The sequence below is a fragment of the Siniperca chuatsi genome, linkage group LG18, assembly GCF_020085105.1.
Source record: "Siniperca chuatsi isolate FFG_IHB_CAS linkage group LG18, ASM2008510v1, whole genome shotgun sequence".
Classification (NCBI taxonomy): Eukaryota; Metazoa; Chordata; class Actinopteri; order Centrarchiformes; family Sinipercidae; genus Siniperca; species Siniperca chuatsi.
This window is the reverse complement of record NC_058059.1, coordinates 1-7,379: the sequence shown is the minus strand read 5'-3', so window position 1 is coordinate 7,379 and position 7,379 is coordinate 1. Positions and strand designations below refer to the sequence as shown.

Here is a 7,379-nt window from a genome sequence, read left to right as displayed (position 1 = left end):
TTTCATGTTTCATGTACTAATTTTAGTCTGCAGTCACTAAAGACGTGTGTTTCTTAAAGAAACTGTAGAAAATGTCGGCTGTTAGCTGTTAAAGTAAATGAATGTTTATCATTTTTGCTAAATGGTCACATCTGTATACAGAAGATCCTCTGAACTAATGTTTAGTTTCAGTTGTTCAAGTTTACTTGCTGAAGTAGAAATATTTCTCTGGTTTCTTTTGATTTCAGTGTTTTCACAAATAATGTCTGATAATTGATATTGATCCTTCAGAGCACACACACACACACACACATGGAGGAACACAGTGAGATCAAAGCATATTTCCAGTACAGCTGTTTAAAGGATCAATATAGTTTTTCTCCTGTAATTCCAGACTTGACTGAGATCAGCAGCATTTATTGATCTGTGTTAACATGAATAGGTGTATGAATGTTGTGCTGACATTTGGATGATGTCTGCAGAAGGCTGACATGATGATGATCCACAATAACACAAAGACAAAGTCTCTCTACTCATTTTAGGGAAAAGCTCATTGATTAGGACAGAGTGATGTTGAGCTACACATTTCAAACCTGAACACATCTGATTGGATCATAAATGGATTCTTATCTGCATCATTTATTCTTTATTCAGATTGAGTTGCTGCAGTTTGTCAGAGACCAGCTGTGCTTCTCTGGCCTCAGCTCTGAAGTCCAACCCCTCCCATCTGAGAGAGCTGCAGCTGTGTGGAAACAACCTGCAGGATTCAGGAGTGAAGCTGCTGTCTGATCTTGTGGAGAGTCCACACTGCAGACTGAAGACTCTGGAGACTCTGAGGTCAGTAGAGGGCTGGAGTCAGTCCATGCTGGTTTCAGCAGTATTGAACTAAACACAGTTAGTATCAAAGCAAAGATCCAGTATTTCCTGTAAACCTCCGACCTTCTCAGTGGCTGCTTTCCTCAGTGAAGCTGTGAGAGGAGGATGGTGACGGGCTTCAGGATTGGACAGAGGGACAGAGAGAGAGAGAACAGTCAGCCAATCAGATGAGCCCGAAGCTCGTTGTGATCATGTGTCTGAGTCGATGTGAAGACGACTGTTGTTGCTGTGTTCATGTCTACAGGAAATAAAGCTGGATTCCAGCTGGCAGCATTACATCATGTACAGAGACAGACTCTGAGATCAGTCTGACTGAAGCCTGCAGATCACTGGCTCTTATTTCAAAGAACCATCATTACATTTAGTAACCCTGTGGTCTTTCGGCAGACCAGAGGCCTGTACTACGAAGCAGGATTTGGGCTTAGCGAGGTAACTTCAGGTTTAACCCTGGGTTTTCAGGGTTACGACGGCGGTTCACTTCTTACCGCCATGGTAATTTATGTTATGTTTGAGATAACAGATCAACGCGTATAAAAGCACCGCCTATTAACCAATCAGTTCTCTTGGAAAATGGCGTCACCATTCGTAGAAGATCCTGTGGAGCTCGGTGTGCAGATCATCAGAGGGTCTCTCAGAGAGTGTTCAGAGACAGAAAATCTTTGTGCTTTAGTATCCCGATATCATCCTACAACAGAGACTGATTGAAGCACTGAAGCCTTGTACTTTTTGGACTAATAAGATATGAAAGTAAGCCCACTTACAGCTTTGATTTATGTTTTTATATTGATCTTTTATTTGCTCCCAAGTCTGTTTCACATCGCTCGGGTTGCAGCTCAAAGAATAAAATGATCATACTCGCCATAAGAATACATCTGAGCAACATGTTAATTTAATTGAATACACAAATGTAATTCTAGTCAGATCTCTGCCCTAATGATGGGGCAGAGATATTATGAACCTATTAACTCGCACATTCACACAGTCACCACCGCCCCTTGTATGTGAACGTGCTCATGGCTGGATTGGGAAAACCTGGGTTGACTTACCAAGTTGATAATCAGTGGTGTGTGACTGCTTAGCCTGACTGCGGTTGTTAGGGTTAGTGAGGCCAGATAACTGAAAGAGATCCGTGGTGTGTTGAACTTGCTTCGTAGTACAGGCCTCAGAACCTCTGCTGAAGTCCAGTAATCACAGCTGATGTCTTGCTGTCAGTCTTTGATTTAACATGTAGGACCTTTAACATCATATATATATATATATATATATATCTGTCCATTTGTCTTTTGTTTTGTCCAAATGTTTTTATCACAGACTCCATATTTCCATTTTTGTCATGTAGTATTTCAAAAGTAGATGAAATATTCAGACGTGACTGAGACGCTGGTTTTTCGCAGCTCTGAGCCCTAACAGCAGTAAATCCATCATTAAAGTGAGCAGTGAATATGTGTCTGTTTCTGCGGTCATGATGCGTTCAGGGACTCTCAGCACTTTATTTCCACTGTGTGCTTGAGTGAAATCTGCAGAGTAAACAGACTCGATGCCCAAAGTCTCTGCAGGTGTGTGAGCTTCCAGCTCAGTGTGTTCACTCCAACACGTTAACATGAGCGCTGAAAGGAAGCTGGCTGCGCTCCACTTCTGGTCTGAAGTCCCTGCTGGTCTTTATACTGGATGTGCTGCATCACTGACTGACAGCTGATAGAGGGAGTCTCTGTAAACACTGATTTATGACTTCTGCTGTCTGTCTTCTTCTCTCATCAGCTGTAAGCCGTGATCTCTGTCAGTGTGGTTGCGTTGAGAGGACCAGCTGTGTCCTGATGATCCAGAGGTTGAAGCAGCAGCAGCAGCAGCAGCTGGTGTGTGGAGAGGCTCTGACTGGGCCATGTTACCGGGAGGTGGAGTGGAGAGGAGAGCTGACGGAGGAATCACAACAAGTGGAGATGACTGTCAGTGCTGCAGTCTGAACTGCTCTGAGATCAGCTCCACTGTCAGACACAAAGGCAAGTCCACCATCGTCCCTGTGTGTTCCTCTGGATGTGGCAGAGTATCGTCGGTGTATCTGGACTCTCTGCTGCTGCTCTGTCTTCTACATTTGGATGAAAACCAGGATACTGTGTTTTTTTAGCTAGCTCATAAGTTCATCAGGAAGACCTTAGTCTAATTTAATGTGGCTTAGCTGATCTATAAAGTATATTTTTTATCAACGATTAATAAAGCCGTTAGTTACAGCATGACCTTAAATTATTGAGCCCTTAATTCACAGCAAGACAAGCAGAGCTGAACCGTTGAGCTTGAGATGCATGTTAGCTAATCTGGATTTGGCCATTAGGGGTTTAAATTGACATGATTTATCTGAATGCATCAAATGTTGAAGTATGAAATCGGTAAACACGAGACCATGAGCCAGTTTCCTCTGCAATGATGACTGTGGAGGAAAGTCTCTGTTCAGCTTTTACGTATTTGTTACCTTGTGGATAACACTTTACTCTAGACACTTTAGAAGCAGTATGTACACATTTAATTCATGATTTACAACACCATATAATGTAGCTGTTAGCAGATGTAAAAAACACTCTAAAGTGTTAATCAGTGTTTTTATCAACAGCTGATCATTAGCTGAACCTCTCCCCCGAACAGTCACATCTTAGCAACCGTAACTGTGACGGTCTGTCAAGCTTTGGACTCTACATGAAGTGGTGTGCATGGGACTGTAGTGATAGAGATACTCTGCATTTAAAGAGTTTTTAGCCTTTCCAAACGTGTAAAGAACGGATTAAACATTGTTAATTTGCTCTAAAACTGCTAACGTTAGCATGCCTGGCTATACAAGAACCATGTTTATTTTTTCCATGTCTTGGTTTATCCACTGGTGAGGTTGCTCACTGTTTGCCTGGGATCTGTTAGCTTTAGCCTCCGTCTTTTAGCACGATATCATGTATGTCGCTATCAACAGCGCATTTAAGACCCATTTCACAGGATTATGGTTTTAAAATGAGTCAGCTTGAAACATAAAAAGTCAGCTGGAGATGCTGTTTTCAACTCATGAACCTAACGTTAGCTTAATGAGCTAGCTCACTAAAACTGATCAAATCTGCCAGCGCCAGGTGTTATTTCTAACTAGCAAGTGCTGATTTAGTTTACTTCTGTCTCAAATAAAGGACCCATTGTTTAAAAAATAACGATTTGATGGTAAATCTGCCACAGTTACTATTTTAAACTGCATATATGTGCAAGAAGGGAAAGTTTGACAAGTGTAGGAACAGCAGCTAACTAAGTTTGACCGGTGTAGCAGCAGCTAACTAAGGGGAGCGGGCTTAGTGGACGGTCAACTATAACTTCTCTCTAATTGGTTATAACAGTTAATAACTCCGCCTCCGTTAACTGCAGCGGCGGCTTCAACCAGTTCATCCAGCGGTGTGGCAGATCACACTCTGGGCTGTCGCGTGTTGCAGCATCGTTGCGGTGTCTGTGGTCGGTAACATGGTGGTCATCTGGATTATTCTGGCGCATAATGCGCATGAGGACCGTCACCAATTACTTTCTGGTAAGTACCGTGTGTTTACTGTTACAAGCAGGAGTGAGTGTTAGTTCAGGTTCTTCTACCTGAAGGTGAGGCTTTGTTTGAGAAGATGCTAAAACTTTTGAGCTCTCTGTGTTTCCTTTGGGAGATTCTGGAGGATTTATGTTCCCACTCACATGGATTGAAATTGAATTTTATTTTATCATCTGCAAACCATCATGAACTGACTCCTGTATGAAAATAAATGTACTTTTGTGAAATGAAGATGCTCCTCAAGCACAAAGCAGGTGCATTCATGGCTGTCAATATAGAAAGAGATGATGAACTGCAACAATCTTTAATTGAAATACATTTTCTATTTATGTGGACAACAAATGGTCCACATGCCTGGGCTAATTAAGTGAATTAATGCAGTCATTCCAACTCTCTTGACTCCAGCAGTTAAACCAAAAAACTCTTTTTCATCCCTTTTGACAGCACAGATGATTTATCAAAACATGGAATCACTGAAATGTATGTACACTGTGTGATCATCAAGAACTAAAGAATCAAATCGCTGTGTAAGCATTGGCTTTATTCATTTTAGGATCCAGCTCGTTGCTCTCTGTAAATAAACTCATCAATAAATCTCTTGATTATTTTCTTGATTAATAATTCGATCTATAAAATGTAAGAAAATACTGACAAATGCCCACAATCACAATTTCCTGGAGCCTGAGATAATGTCTTCGTATTGTCCGAAATCCACAGATCTTCAGTTTACTGTCACATGAGACAAAGAAAAGCATCAGATGAGCACACTTGAGAAGCTATTTTTGGCATTTTGTGCTTGAAAAATGAACAATAATAAACAATCAAAACATTTGTGGATTATTGTTTCTTTCGATTGATTTATTGACTTATCGTTTTAGCTCTATTTCGAAGTCAGAAAACTATCGACTCCTTTAGGCTACAATCTGCCCCAAATGTGCATATTTAGAACAGTATTTGTAAACGGAAATATCGAGCGATAAGGATGCAAAAACAATGAATTCATGCACTGTCTTAAACTCCTCTCCTTTACAGAACGGGCTCATACCCAGGACCTTGAAGGCTCCATAACTTAACACTCTGAAAGGGGCCATTCTGCATACTGAGTACTTTTAATTTTGATACTTTAAGGACATTTTGCTGGGGAGAACATGCTGGAGTAGAATGGGGAAGTCTTGCAAAGTCCACAGAGTCCTTACGTTTCAATGAAAACCGGACATCTGGCTGAGGCGAGTGGTTTGCTTTTATCCTAGTAGTGATGAGGTGCTGATGGGGAGCAGGTGTGTGTGATTAGTATTCTGGTGAGGGAGTGCGCTGTGACTGGCTGATGGTGGAGCCTGGCGGGTCTGTGACAGTCCCCCCCTCGAGCAGAGAGGGGTCAAGGATGTCATGCCGAGGTACCCATGAGCGCTCCTCGGGACTGTAGCCCTCCCAGTCCACCAGGTATTCCAGTAGACCACCACGGCGCCGGGAGTCCAGGATCTCGTTGACCTGGTACGCCGCTCCGTCCTTCAGGATGAGAGGAGGGGGGGTTCAGCTACTGCGCCAGGCTCTGTGGAAACAGAAACAGAAGGGCGGTGAGGTTTGAGGAGGGACACATGGAAAGTTGGGTGAATTCTGTACTGAGGTGGTAATTGGAGCTGAGCTGGAGCCGGGTTGATCTGCTTAGTGATGGTGAAGGGACCAATGAATCTGGGACTGAGCTTCTTGCAGGGCAGACGCATTCTGATGTCCCGGGTCGACAGCCAGACCTTCTGACCAGGTTGATAGACTGGGGCAGTGGATCGTCTCAGGTCGGCCGTCATTCTGCGTCTGCGAAGAGCTCGTTGCAGCTGATGGTGAGCTGCGTCCCAGACCCTCTCGCTCTCTCTGAACCAGTAGTCTACTGCAGGTACCGCCGATGGTTCTCATGACCACAGGAAGAGAGGGGGTTGGTAGCCGAGTATGCACTGGAAGGGAGTGTGTCCAGTGGTAGTTTGACGGAGGGAGTTCTGGGCGCCCAACCCAGGAACTGGTTCCAAGAGTTCTGGTGGCCATGGCAGAAGGTACGTAGGAACCTGCTGATCTCTTGGATCTTCCTCTCCGTCTGCCTTTTATTATTATTATTATTATTATTATTATTATTCAGTTTGCAATGATATAAAACAAAGAAAAGCAGCGAATCCTCAGCAGGACGGTGTGTGTGTGTGAGTCAGAATAAACTACAGTGTGTGTGTTCATGGTGATGAAGGAACATGTCACCCAGTGCAACAGAGCGGCTCACTGATGCGTTTTGTTCTGGACAACAATAGAGGAAGAAGATCCATCAGGCTGTGATTCACACACACAACACCTGTTAGTAGAATTTCAACCTTTAACATCGATCAAATGAATTACATACAAATCGATTCTCATCACATTTGATGAGGCTACACATTGATCCACGTTCACATACTAACCACACGGTGGCGCCATGTGAAACATGGCAGTATGAGCCCAACAAACCTTTGGCCACCTCACTGTACCTGACTCCCACTCGCACTGTGGCAGCATGAGTCACCACGATGGCTCTGAATAACTGGTTTCCTTTTCCAGATGAGCAGTTAAGTAGATGGAGCAGTAGATGCAGACTGAGGCGCTGCACACCCACTGCAGCCCTGCGTAGATGCTGCTAGTAATCCTCTTACCTCCCTAGGCAGCAGAACGAATTAGAGGCATGAATCAGCGTTTGTGATCTGCTAAAATGGTTATTATAGCCTACCCTCATTTATTGCCTCAAAACGCCAAAAGCACCTCAAAAGCCACGAGCAGTTATAAGACTTTAACGTTGATATACACGTATCTACAAATGTTGATATGAAACGTATGTTTGACTCTCACGTATTTGTGGTTTGCAGAAACGTACAACACCAACTACTTTGACCCACTATAGTAAAGTTAGCTAATTTTAGCTCAACGTAAATAACTGAATCAAATATTGATCATTTCTCCCCTGAAC

General features: G+C 43.2%; 1 long non-coding RNA gene across 1 annotated transcript; it reads left to right on the top strand.

Moving 5' to 3' along the window:
* Positions 1 to 631: 631 nt before the first annotated feature.
* Positions 632 to 5,012, top strand: LOC122865828. Its single transcript, XR_006375550.1, has 2 exons — positions 632 to 816; positions 2,614 to 5,012. It is a non-coding gene; the product is annotated as an uncharacterized LOC122865828 (long non-coding RNA).
* The last annotated feature ends 2,367 nt before the right edge of the window (positions 5,013 to 7,379 follow it).